This window comes from Bactrocera tryoni, chromosome 3, assembly GCF_016617805.1.
Source record: "Bactrocera tryoni isolate S06 chromosome 3, CSIRO_BtryS06_freeze2, whole genome shotgun sequence".
Taxonomy (NCBI): Eukaryota; Metazoa; Arthropoda; class Insecta; order Diptera; family Tephritidae; genus Bactrocera; species Bactrocera tryoni.
In genome coordinates, this window is record NC_052501.1 from 24,590,028 (window position 1) to 24,613,275 (window position 23,248).

At 34.5% G+C, this 23,248-nt stretch overlaps 1 protein-coding gene and 1 long non-coding RNA gene across 5 annotated transcripts in view; one reads left to right on the forward strand and one right to left on the reverse strand.

Moving 5' to 3' along the window:
* LOC120772772 overlaps positions 1–23,248 on the forward strand; it is a 497,265-nt gene that overhangs the window by 364,405 nt on the left and 109,612 nt on the right. The gene's annotated exons all lie outside the window — the stretch shown is intronic.
* LOC120772778 overlaps positions 1–23,248 on the reverse strand; it is a 354,753-nt gene that overhangs the window by 274,077 nt on the left and 57,428 nt on the right. The window lies entirely within an intron of this gene.

Below are 23,248 nucleotides of genomic sequence, written 5' to 3' on the forward strand. Positions count from 1 at the left end.
CGCTTTACATTTCAATTATGTTTTTGCGCAAATATGAATAATATAAATACCTTTTGCTCGACGCTGACTATCACAATGAATATGGGAAAAAGCTGAAATTTATGCGGAGTGTCATGATAGTGTACTTTCAGCGCTTTCTATGCGGCAATGTGGATATGTGTGTATGTGTGTGACTGTGTAAATATGCGAAACCGAATTCTGCTGAACTATGCGAGCTTTTGTAGTTTGATACTATGAAATTTTGTCAACGGACAGTTGGTTGTAAAAGTATGCTGCATTCCTACCGCCCTCCTGGGCTAGTAAATGTACGCGCATACACACATAGACAGAGAGTAAGCAGCTTGCCACACATATTTACTTAAATTTTGCAAACAATTTTTTCGACAAATTTCCTGAGCTGAGTGCACTTAAGCGACAGTGGATATCCAAGTTGGCACTTATATACATACATATATATATATATGTATATATATATGTATATATGGGTATAGCATACAAGTACATACCTATATGCACATATATTCATAAGCACATAAGCACATGTAAATGCCAGCCATAGTTGTTTATGAATTTGAGCCAATCAACCAAAGTGAAACTCGACAAAGATTGTTATTGCTGCTGAATATGGATATGTGTATGTACATATATATGGCTGAATGTATAATATATGGATGTACATATATGTTCAGTTTGTATGAGAGCATATACACCTATATATATGTGCGACGCCGAGGTAGCAGCTGTCATCAGGAGACTAAGCATTTGCTAAAGTAGTATTCTAGTAGTGCATTGACAACATGTTGCAAGGTGCCAAGGGAGACCACATGAGTACCGTTATCTAAGTATGCACATACATATGTATATATGCACCTACACACTAGTACTTTATAAGCGTGTTGCGAGCAGCTTTTAATAGAAATACCATTTTGCTATTGAAGAGTGATCGAATGCCATTACGTTATTAAATTCCGAATAGTTGCTTCTTGCAACACACACTTTTTGCTTTCGATTTGCGCTTTGTCACTGCTGGTGGCTACCTTGTGGCACGCTGGAATGTCATTGATTGCATGTGATGAATTTTGTGTAAAAAGTTGTGAAGCAAAAAGCTTCGGATTTATATTGCGCAGTGTGAAAAGCAATAGCGTATAGCAGAGATTAAAACAAATATGTACAATATATATGTATTTATATATGTATACAACAAACCAAAATAAGAAAAAGCGCTCACTTTGGCAGCACCGAAACTATAATATCCTTCACAAATAAAGAAGTTAGATACAAGCAACTGATTTTTATCATTCACTTTGTATGGCAACTATATGCTATAGTCGTCCGATCTGAACAATTTCTGCGGTGATTATACCGTTGCCTTGAACAACAGTCAACGACAAATTTCGTGAAAATATCTCGACATATAAAAAAGTTTTCCATACAAGCACTTGATTCCGATCATTCAATTTGTATGGTAGCTATATGCTATAGTTAACCGATCTCAACAATTTCTACGGAGATTGTAACGCTACTATAGCACATAATCCACGTCAAATTTCGTAAGGATATCTCGTCATATCAAAAAGTTTTCCATACAAGAACTTGATTCCGATCGTTCAGTTTGTATGGCAGCTATAAGCTATAGTTAACGGATTTGAACAATTTCTGCGATTGTACCGTTGGCTTGGATAATAATCTGTGTCAAATTTCGTAAGGATATCTCGTCATATAAAAAAGTTTTCCGTACAAGAACTCGAATCCGGTCGTTCAGTTTGTACGGCAGCTATAAGCTATAGTCAACCGATCTGAACAATTTCTACGGAGATTGTAGCGCTACTATAGCAAATAATTCACGTCAAATTTCGTGAAGATATCTCGTCATATAAAAAAGTTTTCCATACAAGAACTTGATTCCGATCGTTCAGTTTGTATGGCAACTACAAGCTATAGTGATCCGATCTGAACAATTTCTTCGGGGGTTGTATCGTTGGCTCAGGTAATAATCTGTGTTAAATTTCGTAAGAATATCTCGTCAAATAAAAAAGTTTTTCATAAAAGAACGTGATTTTGATCGTTCGGTTTGTATGGCAGCTATATGCTATAGTAGTCTGATCTGAACATGCCATTGGCTATGCAACATGTAGCTAGAGTCACATTAGCCTTTTATTTTAGACCAAATAATATATTTTCTGTCAAATTGTAAATTTTTATACATTTTTCGATTCAGTCATTCTTCTATATATTTTTTTTTTTCTATATTTCTAAATCCTCAAAAAGCTAACATTTAGTCCTTTGATATGAAAAACAAGCTTATGGCATTCCAAAAAGTTAATACACCTGAGATTTATAAGCAATGTGAAGCAGAAATCACCAGTCACCCTCCAAATCAAACAGCAACAGTTAACAACAAAATACAACAACAAAGTCATATTGAGCTTCCTGTTAAGCTCAGACGAGCATTTGGTTTGCAAAAATTTTTGAAATTTTCATTTACTGCATTCTCACCTGACTAAAAGGCTTACAGCACCTACCCGCTGCCCGCTCCTCCGTCCAACAGTTGGTCATGTGTACCATAGGTATTTAGAGTTAATTTTTCTCTTTTATTACGTTGTTATTATTGTTATTGTAGCAAGCATTTTATTGAGTCCTTGGCATACCCTTCGTAGGGAAATATTTACAGACATTACTCTGCTGTCGCCCCCAGACAATTCTGCATTTCTATATTTGCATGTGGGTTGTAGACTGCGGGGCATACAACCTGCGCGGAGGCGTGTGTGGCATACAATATGAGAACAATATGAGATGGACAGTTGCAATTGCAATTGAGTCGGTGGTGTTTACATGATTATGTGTGCGTGTGGTTGGTTGGTATGTATTTCATATACGAATATTTGACTAGTTCACAACCACACGCACACACAAAGAAATCACATTAGCTTACCGATCATTTGCAATGTCCGAAACAAAAAATCTTATGGTATGTGCATATACAGGGCGACACAAGTGCTTTAAAAGCACTAATTGTACACTAAAGCTCGGACAAGTTTTTTTGAATGTCAAATTCGTGTTAAAAAATATTTTTTTCAGAAAACGCAGAGCAAATTTGCTGCAACAAAACATAGAGAGGCTCTATCGTACTTTACATAAAAGGTTTTTTACAAATTTGGATTTTAAATTCAATTTAATTGTAATACCTTTGTTTTGGTCTTATTATATACAAATAAAACTGTTTACTGCTTTTACAATAATACTTCAGAAAAGCTTTTCATTCTACAAAAAAGTTAAAAAAAATTTGGAGCTCAGAAATTTTTTTGTAACAAAAGCTCACAGAAGCTCCCTCACATTACCATAACATTTTTTGAGCTTTAAAAATATTAAAAATAAACTTATTTTGTTTGAATAAAACTTTTTAAGAATTTTTAAATAAAAACCCACAAAAGCTTTCTCACTAAATTCAAAACCTTTTAAAACTTGAAAATTATTATAAATAGACTTGTTTCTGTCTTTAAGAAATATAAATAAAATTTTTAAAATTTTTTGTAATAAAAGCTCACAAAAGCTCTCTCACTTAAACAAAAAAAATTTTGAACTTGAAATATAATATATAAATAAAGTTGTTGTTTGCTTTATGAAATATGAATACAACCTTTTTTATTATTACGCAATAAAAGCTCGCAAAAGCTCTCCCGCTTAACATTTTTTTGTGGTTAAAAAATATTATAAATAAATTTGTTTTTGGCTTCACGAAATATGAATAAAACATTAAAATTTTTATAATAAAAGCTCAACAAAAGCTCTTCTATTTAATCAAAACAATTTTTGAACTTCAAAATTGGTACAAAAAACTTGATTTTGGCTTTATGTAATATGAATAAAACTTTTAAAGTAGTTGTGTAATAAAAGCTTACAAAAGCTCTCTCACTTTATAAAAAAGCTAGCTTAAATATTAATACATCTTTTGACTGTTTTGTAATAAAAGCTTAAAAAAAGCTTTTAAAATATAAATATTTACGTTGTAAAACAAAGCAGAGTTTTCTTTAACAGAAAAGGCTCAAAAAATCACAAAAAAAAACATAAAAAGTAAAAATATTGTTAAACTTTCAGCTATATAATATTTTCATATTATATTTGTATAAAAATATAAAGTGGCAAAGTTCAAACATTAAAAAATATTTTGAAAAATAATATTCAACCACCCTGTGTATGTAACAAAAAAACTGCTCTTCATGCCACGATAAACGCACCAAAAATCGCATGAGCTTTTTCTTCACGAGCGTTCCTCAGCGATTTTCTTTAAGCTCACACTCTGAATAGCTTACAGAGATCTCAACTGAACCAAATATTTCATAAAAAGCAACAACAGAAAGTGCATATTTTTTGTTTTATTACTGCACTCACCTGTAGTTCGAATCAAATGAAATCAAAACTTGCAACACACTCTTACTAATTTTGTAAAGTGCTGAGCACTCAGTTAACAGACAGCTTGAATAAGACTGAGCACACAGTGTAGTGTAGCGAGACAACAAAAGTAAAAAAAAATTATAGGAATCTGCGGAAAGTATACGAGACTACATGGCGTTAGTAATTATAATAATATTAGCAGCTATTTGGTTTTATCAACTGAACCAATTTTTTCCATTACTGTAAACAAATCATGTTTCACTATGTGCTTCGCTTAAAGTAACAAGCTAAGTATGAGGCAGGCCTCTAAACTGCATAATCCACTCAGTCAGCTCACAGAAGACAAGTGTTGCAGTTTTTTAGTGTTTTACCGGTGCGCTTGTTGCCTTATTTCGCCTATTGACTTTAGTACTCTGTTAGTTGGGTCAATTTAATTGCGTAAATTTTATTGCAACTGCAAATCGATGCTTTTTAACGATGCGCAACACTGGAAAGAGATGCTACTACTGTATTGACCATACATACTTATGTGTGTCCTGGAATTCATTTTAGAATAAAGAACGAGAATAACCGCTTTCCTACTTTCCTTAAAAAAGACTTACTACAAAGAATTCCGAGTAACACAGTGACTGAATTAAAGCTGCTAGACTCAGAACTTGAACAATCAAGCCTTGAGGACTTATGATTACATTGAAAGAGAAAAATTGGTCATTAGTCCTTCAATCACATAAATCATCATAGTTTTCGACTTTAAAGCAACTAAGAGACACCAATGTGTGGCCTTTAAATCACATTTTTTTCCTCAATCACTGTCTATCTCTTTTCTGTTCTAAAATTTTCTCCTATTCTGCCTCTATCTATCCACTCTTTCTTTCACTGTTTCTTCTTCTCTGTTATACTTTTGAAGTTCCAGAGAGATATGTCCTCTCTCATTTTGACTGCAATATTGATAACGTGGACCACTGCCCCGCGGAACCAACCCGTACTCCTAGCTGCATCTTCTCCGCGCACGTACATCCGAGAGATATGTGGGTGGGGCGGAGTCGCTGAAGCAGAAGTAAGTAAGGGAAGAAGGTGAAGTTTTCTGACGGATAACAGATGGTTTTCTTCGGACTACCGCTTCTTTTAAGGTGGTAAGAATCCACTGCGATAGTAGAGCTACTGTACCGACCATGAGGATTTCAACAGGATGATAACAGACAGGAAATCCTCTATCCTCGAGTTTTCAGACTTTAGATCAACGGTCATCGCGCGAGCTCAGTAAGCGTTGGTCAGCAACCAGCACTCGTGGAGCTCAGAGTGAAACATAAACGGCTAGCTCACATCGCTGCAATGGTAGGCGTCCTAACTGAACCCTCAACTTAGCGTAATTTGATTTCTATCAGAATTGGAATCAAACTCAACTCCTTAAAAATTCAGAAATATAGTGATTTGTGAAAATATTTGGAACCCAAGATATCTGTACTTAATTAATGATATTTTCTTTAAGGTAAAAAAAGACTTTTTGCGAATTTATTTCTTAAATATGGATTGAGTAATTTTATTCGGACCTTTTGTACATTACTGAGCATACTTTTGACAATCTAGGGTTATTTCTTCACGAAATATTGAAGCATAAACTGGTAACAGAGCTTCTCCGAGAACGTCTTAAGAAAAAACACTTTGCGGTGTTCACCAAAACTTGGCTGGAAATTAACCGAATTAAGAAGAACCAAGAAAAATTAGACAAATTATAATACAAACTTGCCTCCATCGTTCTCTGGTAATATTATTTTTTTCAATTTTGTTCAACTTTCCATCTTGTAATGAGGAAAACAAACAAAGGAAAGCATATTTGAATACCAGTAAGTCATAAGTATTCTTTAGAAGTGCCCAGTTCTACAAACTTTTGTTTAAATTGCCCTTTTTCGAAACACTTCTGAGAAACTAAAATTGTTTCCAACTATGTTTGATGCCTTAAACTGCCTTAAAGCTTCATTAGAGGTGAATATTCCATGAAGTTGAAGATTGAATGATGCGATTTTATAGAATAATCCGTCATACTTGCACGAAAATATAAAGTAGAGAGAGAATTCTAACTAATTTTATTATAATCTGTTTGTTTTAAGAATAGATTTTCTACATAACCACACTTTGTCTTAAATATATTGGGCATATTTCTGCGAATTCGTTCTCTACTCACATCTCCACCCTTCAGAAAATAAAATTTTCCACTTTTGTTGGCCTTCTTCATACACATATGTATAACATATATATAAATATTTACCAACCTCAAAAATAACCTCACTCTCATTTACTCACTGCCAGTATTTATTATAAATGTCTTTATGCGACTACTGTTATGCTTCTAATATTTACACATAAACAAATACAATATTATACTTGAGCTTACTGATACACAGGTATATAAATATTTGATCTCTCATTCAAGTCTGTATTGCGTATTGTGTGCTTAGCTTTTACCGACCGAAAAACAAATAGAAGAGACCAGAGCAAATAACCAGTGAAAACATATACATAAGTATATACAAACCAACAGTTATATAACAGTACAAAATGCTTAGCAAACTGCCCGAAAAGTTGAAATGGTCCGTCAGTAGCAGAAGTTGAAGAAAATTTCATTAAAAATCAGTGCAATAAATATGAATGAATAATAACATTAATTTAAGCACGGAATTTGCTGGCGTTCGCAGTTTGTAATTAATTTACGGATTTCTCGAATTTTGCGCAGCATTCCTTAGCTGCTTTGAAGAAATCGCCTTCTATCAAGAAATTACTGTTTTGCTTGGATTTTGCGCCATAAATCTATCAGCACAAGCGGTGCAAGCCAGCTTCGTAACATATACACACAAATACAAATACACCTGAGTTGCAGGCACAGAGCTGGAATGCTTCGGAGCTTTTTCGTTTACTCAACTGGCATTTGTGATTGTCAAGCACGTTCGGAAGTTTTGTTTGCGGCATTGCATTTTCGTAATTTCGCTGCTTGGGCACAAATCAAATGCCAACACGTGACTTGTATAGATGAGAGGTAGGGTTACACATGATTCGAGGTGGACCTAAATAAAATCGGATCTAATAAAAAGAGTTAAAAAGGTCAAGACTTATTTTCAGTTTTAAATGGATTTTTTGATCAGACAAATCCCCAGCTTATATAAAGATCGCTTATACTGATGAGAATGAATGACAGAGTTAGATCTAGTAATAGCTATCTAGTAACACATTAGAAAAATAAATAATCCCCCAGATGCAAGTGTCTAATTATTCTTTATTACTGGCGTAAACACACCTTACGCGGTTAAAGCCAAGTTAAAAAACAGACCACCAGTAGTTTACTCTTTTCTTTCTCTTTTTCTAATCTCTCCAACGGAGTGGCGACCTTCCTCTTTCCCGGCTTCGACCGGCGGGTACTGTATCGAATACCCTCAGAGCTGAAGTATTCTCAAATATCTGGACAACATGACCTAGCCAACGCAAACGCTGTCTCTTGATTCGCTGAACTATATCAATGCCGTTGTATAGCTCATACAGCTCATGGTTCTACCGACTGCAGTATTCGTCGTTGCCAATGCGCAAATGACCATAAATCTTCTACAGAACTTTTCGCATGAACACTGCTAAGGCCAACCCATTAGATGATATCATTGCCCATGCCTTCACATCATCAAGCAAGAGGAGACTAGTGGAATTTGGTTTTTGTTCGTCGAGAGATGACTTTACTTTTGCCTACACAGCCCAAGTAGCATCTGTTGGCAAGAGTGATTCTTGAAAATCTACTGTCGAGTTACCTAGCATCTATTAAGCTACAAAGCTGTCTGGCTTCATGGTCTCCTAAGCAGCTCTAAAGCTGGCAAATCAGTCTTCATATCTTTTTACATTATTAATGGATAGTGAAAAGAATTCCAAAGTTCTTTGAAACTAAAACGGCCTTCGAGAGGGCGCTTGATTATGAGCAAAAGCTCATGACCTTACACTTTTTCAATAGTTTGCGATGCATTAAAGTAATAAAATAGCTCCATTGGAGACAACCAAGTCATCTTTAGGTCATTTAATCCTGTATGCCTTCCTAAGCGTTTACTAGTCTTAAAAATTAAGATTCTGCAGATATCTCTAATAAAGCGGCTTAAAAAATTCTATTAGATTAAAGATTTAATGAACTGTGATTATTCTAATATGATGTACAGCCTACTCTAGACCTCTTTAAACCGAACAAAATGACGTTAACTCTTGTCTTTGGTACACAGAAAGCACACAAATACTTTTGACGAGGAGAATGTTCAATTAAATTCTATTCACAAATTAACCCTTGTGACTCTGAGAGTTATAAACCCCTTACATACGAATGTATTTACAATGAAGTTGTTAGTTAGTTTTTCCTGACGCTGACTTTTAAGTTCAAGGTTAGCGGCGTTGTGAGTTTTGGATCTCATAGCACAGGTTTCCATACAATGAAGTCCCCCAGCCGTTTTGAAACATTTTAAGCATACGACTATCGTAACACATGGCTAAAGACTATGTGAAGCAGATTTTGCGAAATCGTCTTGTCGTTAAATGTTTGGGTTTGAAAGTCCGCTTTGGAACCCGGAATTCGAGTACTGTTTTCTAGAGTTTGACCTGTAGTACTTGAAATTATATTATACCCATCAGTAGCTCAGAGAAAACTTTCTAAATCATCATAGTGTCCGATATATACAAGTAATATAAAATAACAACTGATGGAAAACCATTGAACGCCACAAGTTGAGGCTTTCAGACTTAGACCGCCTTTATCTCGCAGGCTTTCGCCCTTTGACACAAAAGGCCGCCATTAAAGTGTTTCACAAAGTCAAAATATCAATTTTTGAATACAAAACCCAAATGTAAATTTTACTTACTTACCCCCTTCAGCTTACTAAATGCAAACCACACACTTTAACCTCCAAATACGGAATGCCAAAAGGTGGTTTTATTCTCATAATGACTTTTTAAATATCTTCTAATCATCCAAAGGTCATTTCTCTTTTAATTTAGGCATTTTATGCAAACAACCAAACCTCGGGGTCACCTCAAAAAAGGTACGAATTTGAAATTCAAATTAATTTTATACGCAAATTATTTACTCGCAGCTGCGATGAGCTGGCAGAGAGTGAAAAATGAGTTGACGTTTTTCGACTTTTTGGCAAGCCATATTTTTACCTAACCGGTTTTGCAACAACAAACATATTGTGGAATTTTAAGCCGAACGCTAGGCGGTCTTAGGGTTCATCATTCGCTATGGATTCATGTTGACTTTTGGGATACCAAAACAATAAGTGACTTTTAATGGAATGAAATCTGTAGCGTTAGATGAAAGATATTGTCCGAGGGCGAGTGCACCGACAGACAGTGGGCTACTTTTTTTATTGTAATTTTCTTGAATTTTTTTTTCGCTGACGGCATTTACACAGAACGCCTTGGAATTTCATTTCAACTCAACGCTGCTGGGCCGCTTTCTTTGTCGCTTTGTCTACACGCTTACTCGTGCCTGCCTTTCTACCTTTTGCATTACTGTGGTGTTTTCTGTTGATTGCTTTTCTTCTGCTGCAATGACGTGCAAGAAAACCCATTTCAAATAGATTTACTGATTGTAACGTCATTGTCATGATTTGTAGACGGCCTAAAGCTTTCAGAGTTATTACAAATATTTGTTGTATTAAATATTTCCACTAATTCGAAGAGTTATTGCCGAGCAGAGACTTTTTCTTGTATTATTCTGCAAAGCGTTTATTTACACCACAAATGCATTCGCCTAAGTGAGCTTGCATTAAGCGAATGGGTTTCTCACGCTACGTATGTACATATATATATGTGTATACCATCTACTACTTTGCAATATATATATTTTGAAAAATAAGAGCTGGCGTTTGACAGCTGTCAATGTCAAACGCCAGCTCTTATGACATTTTTTCTAACTCTTAGTCAGTAAGTGCTATTTTCGTAGCATACTTTTTGGATGTGAAACTAAATAATCAAAAAGAAAGCAATTTTTGTAGTATAGTTTTTGGATGAGATACACTATATTGAAAATAAACCATTTTTTGTAGCATACATTTGGGTTTGATACAAAATACTCAAAAGAAACCAATTTTTGGAGCTATGCTATTATATCTTTTAGGCAGGGAAAAAAGAAAAAAAATATTTTCATATTATTTCTGAAAGATTAAAAAAATCTCTACTACAACAATATTATAAACTATTTTTTTTTATATTAAAATATGTCAAGTTTTAAGAAATATTCACTTTAATAACTCCCTAAAATTAAAAATATTTTTTTTTTTCAAAAAATGTGACGAATCTTCGAATTTTAAAATATCAAAATATTGCTGACTTCATTATTTAGTCAGTAAGTGCCATTTTCGTAGCATACCTTTTGGCTGAGATAATGATATCAATTTTTGTAGCATACCTTTAGGGTGTTTTACTAAGTAGTTGAGCAGAAATGTCAAATATATGGATTAGTAACATATTTGATGGGTTAAAATGTCCTCTTCTTTATTAATAACAGTAAAAAATTTGATATGTAAGTGATTAATTATATGTATGTTTAGGCCAGTTAAATTTTCGCTTTGTTATTCACCAACAAGCAGTCAAGTCTTATAACGTCCCTAAACCCCACCATCACTGAATTCACTCAGATCTACGATTTAATTTGAGACTTACTATATTAATTATCACAATGGGCCACCTAAAGGTATACTCTATATCTACATGTCCACTCTATCTACCTACCTAATACAGAAAATTGTATTTTACTATAATCACATTAATGATTTAAGGTCTGCATTTGATTAATTAATTGATCTATAGAGTCTTTCAGACTTTAATGCCATTCCTGACAATTAAGAATAGTGTATGACCGGCTTAGCTATAGATAGCTCTGTCAAAAACTTAAAACATACGACGGCATGTTAAAGTGATTCTAAGCCCGAAATAGGGACATAAAGTAACACAATCTGCTTGAGAGAGATCTTAAAATATCAAATTCGCTTTCTAATGTTCTCTTATATAAAATTTGTTACCCCAAATTTGCTGAAGCCGTTGAATATATAGAGATAATTATACTTAGGCTGAATAAAGCGTTCGGCTCTCAATACTTGAGGTTAGTGACACACTCGATTCCAACAGTTCTACTAGTAGTTTTGTTTCTATAAAACTGAATACTCGTGCGGAAAATTAGGTATATCTAAGAGTTTTTAAATCCAGAGGTTTTCACTTAACCAATATATTTCGATGAGTTCAATCATAACGACTTTTTTAGTATTCAACCCACCATTATTCATTTCCAAACGATTCATTAACAGCTTTGGCGCACAGTTATAGAAAAATGCAGCCATTCCTACTTGTAGTGACCCAGTTAATAACCTTTCCAGACGAAACCAACTGATTTCACTTGCCGAAATCTTTAGCTTTTCGCTTTGTGATATGCTTCAAATGCCAAACCAGTCACAAACAAAGAGAAATATCAAAGCAATCACTCTATGCAGCAATCAATGGTCGATTTATAATGCCACTCAAGCACGCGATTGACAACAAAAAGCAGCAACGAAGTGGCAGGCAGTCAAAATGTCCTGCCAAAGCTGCACATATACCAACTGTCCTCTATGAGCGGCCACAAATTAATTTGATTTGCTTTGCTGCCATTTGGAACTGATTGCCAACACTTTGCAACCAAACAGGCGTTTCCACGAGCAAATGCCTCCGCTAAATGCTCTGTGTGTGCTTTGTATTTGTCACATGAATGTATAGGTCTACAAATTCATACGAATTGTGATTTGACTAAATGGTTTCCACAAAACAAATATTTGAAATTCTTTCATTTTGCTTGCCATTTTCCCTGCCCCATGTCGTGAGAAAGTGTAGAACTTATTTAACTTTATTTATGTTTTCAATTGATTTCGTTTTAATTTTAGAGAATTTTGTAATGGAATGAATAAAAATGTTTGCGCCAAAAGGTAGGCAGCGTTTCTACTAATCTTGAACTCAGTTAGCACTGTGCTCAAATGTAGGCAACACTTTTTGTATAAACGTTAAATTCGAAAAAGTTTTTACCATATATCTATGACTGATTTTATCTTCAGCGAACAATGACTGTTTGAAAACTATTATGTTTGAACCTCCAGCATCTTGCTTCAATTGATTGTCATGCTGTTTAAACACAGCGCTGAAATGTAGGCAACATTTTTGGTGTTATTTTCGTGACAACCATTTTTTAATAAAGAAAATTCTATTAATTTTTTTAGGCAGGCAAAAAATTATTCTTTTTTTAAGAAAAAATTTAATTTCACATTATTTCTGGAAGATTAAAGAGAAAGATCTATATTTATATGTATGTAACAAACTTTTTTGATACCATTTCATATCCAGTATAAGGAATATTCATGTGGAAAACTTCCTAAACGATATTTTTTCCAAAAATGTGACGAAACTTCAAAATTATTAGCAAAATATATCCTAAATAGTTTCAAGATATTGCTCCCTTTCTTTTTTTCATCCCTATCAAGTTTGGCCTAACCTCGCACTCAGCGCTGCCCTCTTCAAAATACAAATACAAATAGTTAATACTTTCCACAAAATTTCTCTCCTGCTGCTCACCAACACTTCAGTTGCTGCAAGTGGGTATATATGTACTTATGCTCATAAATATAAAAGTATAGTATATATGTAGTTAAGTTTACTGAGGATCGAAATTTCGGATAGCGCACGTATATTGTAATGAATAATAAATAGAACTGACACCGGTCAGCGACGGTGTTGGAAAGTGCTTATTCATTCATTCGTTCGTGCATTTAATCGCGCTTAAATAAATCCGCTTCCCTTACGCCCGGAGAGCAAAGTCAATATCTACCTGCAAACATATGTATAAATGCATTTAAAGGACGTGTACTATACCCACACAGTCACAAAGCAAGCAGCGAAATTAATGAAATGTACAGCTCGAGACTCGAGGATATTTAGCCAAAGTAATGGTGAATTGAAAAGGATTTTATTGAAAAATAAGAAAATATGTGTCTAGGTAGTTTATAGTAGGAAAGAGCGGTTGAGAAGTGATTGCAAAGCGGAGTCGCGTCCTATTGAATGGCAAATAACGGTAAAGAAATTGTTATACGGTATTTTGGCTTTAAGAAGGTGTTTCATTGATATGCCAAATTCCAAAAATTTTCAAACACGGAATGTAAATCTTGAACTCTGTAGATTAGTTGATGTGATTAAGTAGAGAATGCACCGCAATTGCAGTGGTTACGGTCTATTTATATAATTTCGAACATAGAACATAAAAGATAAATTATAGTACATAGATCACATTTAATAGTTTTTGAAGGCATTGGACACTGAAATTCTGTATATGTAATAATTGATATGGAACATATAATATAGAATATAGAATGGAAACTATAAAACATAGAATATGGAAAACAGATTGAGTAGCACAGGTAGTAATACATAGAGTGCATTATATAAAGCAATATTTTGTACCTTAAACAGAACATTGAATATATGTCTTACAACATAAAAGACAGAATATAGAATACACAACGTATACCATAGAACGCAGAGTTCTGAGTACAGAGTTTAAGAATGCAGGCTAAAAGCTCATAATATGGAATACAAATTGAAGAATATCGAGCCTATTAAACAAAAGCAATATATAATGCATAACGTTAAACATAGAATACATAATATAGAACATGAGATACGAAATATAATCTAGAATATAAAATGTGGACAATAAAACATGGAATATGGAACACAAATTGTATTGCACAGATTGCAGAACATAAAATATATAACATAGAATACGGAATATATAAAAACATAGAACATAGAATGCATATTATAGAACATAAAATACAAAACAGAAAGCAAAGTTGATGAGCTTTGAAAAATAAATCATAGACTTAGGACTATAAAACATAGAGTATGAAACACAGATTGTGTAGCACAGATTGTGAAACATAGAGCGCAGTATTAAAGCAATACCTTATACCTAACATAAAACATAGAATATAGAACAGAATTTGAGTAGGAAAATTTGAATAATATAGAGTGCATTATATAAATAATTATAGAACATAAAAAATATAACTTACAATATAGAAAACGGAATATAGTATATACAGCGTAGAGCATAGCATGCAGAAATCTAGGTACTGAGTTTAAGAATGCAGACTAATAGTAAAGAATATGGAATACTGTTTAAAGAATATAGTTTTATACAAAGCAATATATAATGCATTACATAGAACATAGAATATAGAATATAGAACTTAAAAAAAACATAGAATATGGAACACAGATTGTATTGCGCAGACCGTAGAACAAAGCACTTAAAAAATAGAATAAAGAATATATAACAACCACATACATAGAACATAGAATACACATTATAGAACAAAGAATACAAAATATAAAATTAGGATTATGAGATTTGAAAAAGTATTCATAGAATGTCGATTATAAAACATAGAATTTAGAATCTTTATCAACTTCAGTTTGAGACTCTCACACTATTACAGTGTTTTTCAGGCCGATGTTGCTACTGTGTCGGTGCTCCCCTCTCCCCATGCGAGAGCATGGCTAGCGCGGAGCTACCATCGACTTATGCACTGTCACAAGATCCTTTCGCCTCAAAATAGTTTGTAAGAGATATTGTCAGCTCTTTGCCCTTAGTAAGGCTAGTCTCTACCAAGTTGTAGGGGTTGTAACAGGTCATTGCCCTATCGGCGTTCATGCTGTAAAGTTGGGAATATTAATGGGCGCCAGAGGCGGAAGCTATATGGAAGAAGATGTGGTAGAAACATCTTAACGCTTTCTTCTTGATTATCCGGCACTGGCGAGATCATGGCTTGGGAGCTCATACTTTCAAACACTCCAGCGAACTGATGGGAATAGAATTTAAACACCTGTGTAAATTTGTATTGATCACTAGGCGCTTTCCGGACTTACTTGTATAATACCGTACACAGTAGTTCTATTTTTATGACTTCACAAAGGATTTAATATAATTTAATAGTAAAAGTGCGATAACCTATCCTAACCGCGTTAGATCTTAAGTTTAACAAAAAAAAAGGTATTCTTATACTAAAACTGACTGATCCAAACGAGGTTTGATCTCTAAAATATAAACTATGCTATAACAAAGGTATCTGAGCCTGTGCTTAATCTCCGAATGGTAAGCTGTAGGGGTGTCTCCCACGAATTACGACATGGTCTATGATATTTATTTTCGTGATTTTTAAACCTGTGCGAACCTAATTAATTAAGAGTATCTATTACGCTGGAACCTATGCTATATAAAACTGAGCGATTATATTGGCACGTGGTTAAATTCTTCGAGATCTTGTACAAAGCGAGGGTTTCTTTGTGGAGGCTAAATGTTAAATCATTTTGAACATTGTTAGTTGGAATCTAGAGTCATACATTTCCTCTCTTTTATTTGGTATAAATAAGAGTATTTGAAATACATTTTTAAATGTTTCATGCTGTCGGAAGGATAAACGATCATAATTGTTTCCGCAAACACTCAATTTTCGGCTAGAAACCTATCATTTTATTTCCATTCCTCAACATAGTCCTTTAGTCACATGATTCCATTTCTATTCTCCACAAAATAATAAATGATGCTAAAGCATTAATACTCTCTCATTATAAATAATGCCCCACAGTATAAAAATTGTTCCATAAAGGATATGCTGCTGCAGATATGAGATTACAGTTACTGCAAATGAAAGTCGGCACACAAAAAGCGCATGCAAAGTGCATGCAACAAATGGAGGGATTTGCAAGGCAGGTGGATAGTATGGCTTGAAGCGAAAAAAATAGAAAAAACGTGGCAACATAATATATTCAAAAAGGCAAGTAGGAACCTGTGGCCCACACCGCACCGACCGGTCACACACATAATAAATAAAAGCGCAGTAAAATCTTTGACATAAATAATTTACGCGTAGTAATTTAGTAGTGTAAGGAGAGAAAAACCGGCAGTTTTACCACAAAAAGGCAAGGGACGAGAGAGGCACACACACACACAAGTAAGTGAGAAGAGCTTTGCCTGCGCTGGCAATTAACGGGTAGCTAAAATTCGAGCTGCACTCCAAAGCTTAACACTAGTGTATTATAAAACAAAAAAAAAAATAATAATAATAACAACAAAAACAACAACTACCGCCAACGCGCAGATGGCAGAGTGGCGGGTACTCGTATGCGCTCGGCTGCTGAGCTGAAATGTAATCCTTAAATTGCTATTAGCATGCAAGGACACGTTTTCTCGTTGCTTGGCTGCGTGCCACACAATTATATACACATACACATATGCATTAAGTAACAGTATCTTGTTAAGAGCCACGCACACACACACTCGCTTACATACATAGATATGTATATGTATATATTTCATATATTTACTGGCTTTGTGCCCTCTGCCACAGCGGTGCTGTGCTCTAAATCTCATTTGCGTCAAGCACTTGCCACGTGCCTCGCCTTACTCATTACGCCGTTATTTTAAGAAAAGGCGACAGCTAGCCGTACACATTTTGGGTGTGGCACGTTGATTGCTGTCATTAAATGCTGTTGCAACTCACTGCAGCGCATGAGAGTGGTCAACGGAAGTGCTAAAGTGCTCTGCATAGTTCTTGCCCCACTCTACTACTACGCTGTCTTACCGTCCCCTCCCACTAATTACAGGCGTGTTGCAGCTGCGCAGCGTATTTCTGCAATTGTAGACTTAATCGACGCTGCATTTGTTGCATGTTGCAAGTTACATGTTGCATGCCACATTTTGTTGCATGCCGCATACATATATCTCGCCCCATTTCTATAGAAATTCCTAATTGTTCAACATTTCCTCGAGTCCCCGTGTCCATCTTACTTTTGACCCCGTTTGCTCATTATTGCGCTCTTCTATTTTGCGCTGATAAAGTGCAAATGTTGCATACAATATTTTGCAGTTTTTTCTTCTGTTTCTTCTTACTTTCCCGCCTCATTGTTAGCGCTAATGAATAAATTTTCTAGAAGAAATTGTCGTTGTTGTTGTTATTTTCTATTCTGTTAGCCACGTCTCAAATTAGCTTCCGTTGCGAATGACATCGTCAATTTCGTTGCGACACTGATAAATGAAGAAACTAGCTGGATCTGGAGCTAGAAAAGCATTAAGTGAATGAAAGGAATTTTTGATGCAAAATAAATGGCAGCCATTGCCAGAATGGGAGGAAATTATCAAAACGAACGAGTGACCGCAAAGAGGTTGGACCAAACTTGCTGGCACCGCGTTCTATTAGCTAAACTTAAGCCAAATTTATTTAAGCATGTTTTCGAAAATTCAAAAATAATTCAATAATGTGGGCGGAAATAAATTCTAGCAGGGATTTACAAATATTCACAACTGAATCCATTTATTAGGGGGACTATGACAAGGAAGCCAGTTCCAATTGGAGGAAATCAACAAAAGTTATATCGAGACATGGTAGAACATGATTAAAGGCGGGATTAAGTAAGATTATGAAACTGAAAAAAGATACACTTAAGAATCTACTTTTAGTGTGTACCATTGTTGGCGATCCTAAGCGATCAACGATCAATTTATTCTACATTAAATGTTTTCAATTGTATCATACTTAAGTTGGGGTCGATCAAGTACGACATCAAGACAATAGCCAGTACAATTCCGACACTCTGGCAAAAATACTTGCTTTTACGAAACTCTATTCCAAGAAAGCAAAAGAAGTGCTCGAGTCAAAGGAAGAAAATGATCATTAGCGTAAACTTCGTCCTGATGCGGTTTGTGGCTAGACGTTCATACACCGGGGTGAATGAAAAGACTCTGCGACAGGGTCTCTCTCCCACACCGTTTATGCGCTCCTTTAAATGGCCACTATAGTAAATGTCACAAGAACCTAGTCGTCTCAGTCCTTCTTCAATCCATCGCCATTCTTGGACGGCGGTGAAATCAGCCTTTACTCTTACGAGGACATAAACCAGCTGGACAGCGGCACTTTCCCAATTAAGGGACCAGACTTTCCAGGTGCATGCCATCAAATTGGAATCCGTAATGCGTTTGCAGAAGTCGTCATCAAAAAGGGGATCTTTCACCCAAACCCTGGGGAGGAATGTTTCGCCTTCTATCTTTAGCTCGCCTTCAAACGGCTACCCAGAGGATACTTGCTCAAAGACCGGAAGTCATGAGCTACTTGAGCCATATATAAAAGAATCGTTTCTGGTCATTCCCATGTGTATGGCGTTCAGAGAATTTTCCTCACTTGCGTGAACTTCTACACATGGCTCCATCATCTCCATCTTTGTCATAATTGTAATACTTTTCAATATTTTGAGGCCATGATAGTTATATATTTTTGGGTAATGATATTCCACGAGAAGCGGTAGCGTCGAATTATCATGGCTCACCTAGCCTTATAAGAAATAGTTCGATTCATCAAAGCTCTTGACTGCGAACCGAATACTTTTGGTTTGTTTTAAAATTAAATATGAGACTAGTGGCAATGGGATCAAAGGTTAACTTCGTTGCTGTTGACATAAACTTCAATAATTCTAACTTAACTTTCTCTGTACAGATAATTGAAAAATACAATAATTCATAACAAAACCTTCGCTTGCTGAGAAAAAATAATCAACTACTTAAGAAGCAAATATGTGCTCATATGTACCTCAAGGTTTTGGTCAATAGATTGTTGTCGTACCCGTAAATTTTGAACCAAATCAAGCACCGCCTATGCTAAAGTGATCCGTATTCCATTGAAAGTGTTCTACTTCGACTGCAAGGTCCGAGCTCTCAGACAGCTGAGATAATACCTTCCCGCCATTGTTTTTCAAATACTTTGTACACGGTCTTGCCACAAGAGGATGAGTGCGGTCTTGATAAAATATTATTACCACTAAAGGTTTCACCAGGTTTTAGTAGCTTAGAATACATCACGACCGTCTGGTGGCACAAAAAAAATAGCGAATTACCTCGGCGTCACGGATATTTGGCAAACATATATTTTTAGAGTTTGGGATTGTCGTAATGGATCCATTTTTATCACTAGTCAATATCTTGTTGTTGCTGTAGCGGCAGAGAACATGTTTGAAGCCGAGTTGACACTTCTTGGCTGGATAAAAACCCAGGTCCGTTCTGCTTACTCAGGCCTGACTGTTGTGTCAATGTCACTTGGCCTTAAATTTATATAGGACCCGATTTGCTAGCTTCTGAATGTATCCGGCTGCTTTTAAACGTCTTGAAATGGCTGCGTAAGTACCTTCCACAGATTCTGCGAGATCTTCTTGTGCGTAATAACAATCTTCATCGAGCAATGCTTCCAGCTGCTCATCCTGAATCGTTTTTGGTTTTCACTAGAAAAATCCACCATAAAATATAATTGATCAGTGCGATACACCGATTCGTTATAGTCATATCCGTCTGTCTGTCCTTCTCTCAATACCTGGAGGCCATTTATAATAAGTGCGTCTGGAAGGGATACTTTCTACGTGAGCGGAAAAGTGTTGGGTTGTTCCTCACGTAAAGTCCCCTGATAAGATCAGGAGCGATCCTCTGTCTTATCGGAGCATCAGTCTCCTTCCAGTACTTCGAAAAGTGAGTCATGTTGGAACGGCTTCAGGAGCTAACGAGGGATATGTGGTCAGATAGGCAGTATAGGTTCAGGAAAGGAGTATAGAGGATGCATGGTATTATGTTCAGAATGTCGTTCGGGAGAATGTCAACAAATATTTATTTGGCATATGGTCGAAGGTCACTCGCTGACAATAGTTCTAACGGCCGAGAGACCGACAAGTAAATTCGGGACGCTGGTTTCGACTTCAGATTTTGTCTGAATGTGGGTTTTCTGCTTACGTGGCATGAGCCTCAGAATGCGTTTATGCATCAGAGGCACCTATCTGATAGGTCGGAGCAGAATGTCCGATGTACTAGGAATTAGGGTTAGATTTTGTTTGAGTGGTGTATGTATGAGATGTGTGTAAGTGGTCCAACCCCTGGCCACCAGTCCAGAGCCATATGGAAGCTTAACTGGTAGTAGCTTCGGCTACGATGTCTGACCGGAGACTTAATTCTGGTAACACGGGGAGCAGGAGCCCTTTGAGTTTACTCCAATCTGCTCATGCGGACTGGGCCCCGGGGAGTATCGTGGTGGTTGTGGTTAAAACCCAAAGGCGGGAAGAAAATGTCTAGCATTCTCAGACGATTTTATATCTTCATTTCGAACTAGACAATATTTACTATAACAAGTATTAATTCTTAAGAACCCGAAAAGCTCTGTTTTAATGGTATTTGATTGCTCACAGTTAAAAGATATCACCATTACGTCACATCGAATTGAAAAAGTTCACATTTAATTCTAAATTTTAAACACATTAGAAACATTTTACTACACATACCCAACAATTTAAATTATAAATTGAAAATTTAATGCCACTCTGCATTTAATACTTCTTAAATATGGCGAGTGGGCGCTCAACTCAAGAGCGCTGCGCTAGCAATTATTCACAAAGCGTGGCAAAAATTTTTAAATGCATAAAAAAATGCTTTAAAACTACTTTGACATACAATGCCATGCATGAGTGCGCCGCAAATGCATATTTCTTAGTTGAGAGGGCATGGCGTATGAGTAACATTTTGCGCCACTTGATTTCTCTTATTTTTTTCCCAGCAATTTTTCGTTCGCAGTAATGCAAACACAGCAGATGCAGACCCTAATTGCAGTCAAGTTTAATGTTAAACCCACAAGCAACAAGACGAACACACATACACACACGTTCTAACTAAGTGTGTTTACATTCACATGTACTACACACCCATCGGCAAGCAGTCGGGTCACCACCACGACTACTCGACATGACAGTGACAATTGCACTCAATCATTCAGGGCATCAGCGTCATGAGCAGCATGTTGAGCTGGGGGACAGCGTGAGGCGGGAGGGCGCTTAAGTTGCCTTAAAGAGGGTCAAAATGAAGAGCGCAGCAAACAGACGGGCCACTTAAAGAATCTTTTCGCCTTCACAGTGCGCTCTTTTGTGATGAGTAGAGTAGCGTGGATGGAAGGGGGCGGTGGTAAAGTGGCATATGAAGAAAGCGCAAAAATGTTACGTTGCCGCATGGCTTTCTATGTCTTACTTGCGCCGACTATATTTAATCTCTTGCACATTTCAGTTGCAACGCTCACTTGCATTTGCTTTATATGCGCGCAGAATAATTTTTCAATTGCATTCTTGCAAATGTCGAGCTGGAGCCGGAGCGGATTTAAACGATGTCTGCATGTTGTGGGTTTCAAAAACTTTTTTCTACTTTGGATTGTTTTTCTAAGTATGCCACATGCTTAGTTATTCATATGGTTTTACGAGAGGGAGATAGATGAAATTGAAAGAAGCATAATTTTCTACGCTGTTTTGTTTGTAAATTATAACTGAATTTAAAACTTTTAAAATACTCATTTTATTCAACAATAACAAATTAATTTCTCTTAACTTCCTCGAACAAAAAAATTTAAAAAACTTGAAATATTCAAAAAAATCATAATAATTCCAAATTATTACAATATTAAAATAAATTAATAATTAAAAAAACTAAAAAAATAACATTAAAATTAAAAAGACAAATTAATTTTAAAAAAATTTAAAAAATGCAGTAAATAGTTTTGTATTAAAAAAATTAAAATTAAAATTAAAAAAAAATAAATAATTAAAAAAAAATGTACACAATGCAGTAAAAAAAATAGTTTATTTAATAAACTTTTATCTATTTTATATTTTTTAATAATCCGTTTTTATATTAAAAAAACTAAAATACTCAAAAAATAATTCATTAAAAAATATTTCAAATATTAACCAAAAAAAAGCCACCCTAGAACCGCTATCAAAATTATAAAAAAATAAAAATTAAAATTAAATAAAAAACAAAAATAAATTTAAGAAAAATAAAAATTAAAATTAAATAAAAAACAAAATAAATTACGAAAATTTTTAATAAAATTTTAGATTTTTTAATAATTTGCTTTTGTATTAAAAAAAAAAAAATTAATAAAATTTAAATACTCAAAAAATTTAAAAATATTTAAAATATTAACAAAAAATAATAATTACGAAATTTTTTTAATAAAATTTTATATGTTTTACTTATTCGTTTTTGTATTGAAAAAATTAATAACATTAAAATACTCTAAAACTAGTTAACTAAAAAATATTTAAAATATTAAAATAAAAATAATAATTAACAAACTTAAAAGAAGAGCTGAAAATAATAAAAATTAATTTAATTATTTTTTAATTAAAAAATATACAGTAAATTTTGAAAATTTTTTAATAAAATTTATAATTTTTATTTAATCGCTTTGGTATTAAAAATTACTAAAATTTAAATACTTCAAAAATAATTAATTAAAGAGTATTTAAAATATTAAAAAATATTAATTAAGAAAATAAAAATAAAAAAATGGATGTAGAAAAGTACAAAGTAAGAAAAAATACAAACAAACTTAATTACGAACTTTTTTAATAAAATTTTATATTTATTTAATATTTTTATTCATTTAAATATTTGCCACAAAAAATAAAAAACCGTGCTAAATAAAAAACTAATAAAATAAAAAACGAAGAACAATATATTTTTTAACGGTTTTAAGTGAGCGAGCTAAAAACTGAAATGCCAAGAAACAGAAAGTATATATCACAAAAGAAGTTAAAGCAAATTTAAAAAAAATATAAAAATAATAATAAAAAAATATAAAAAATAATAAAAATATATAAAAAATAATAAAAAAATAAAATTGGCTCTAAAAAAGTAACGGTAAGTGTTTCACACTTATTATTGTGAAAAACAGGACCGTTATACTTCAGA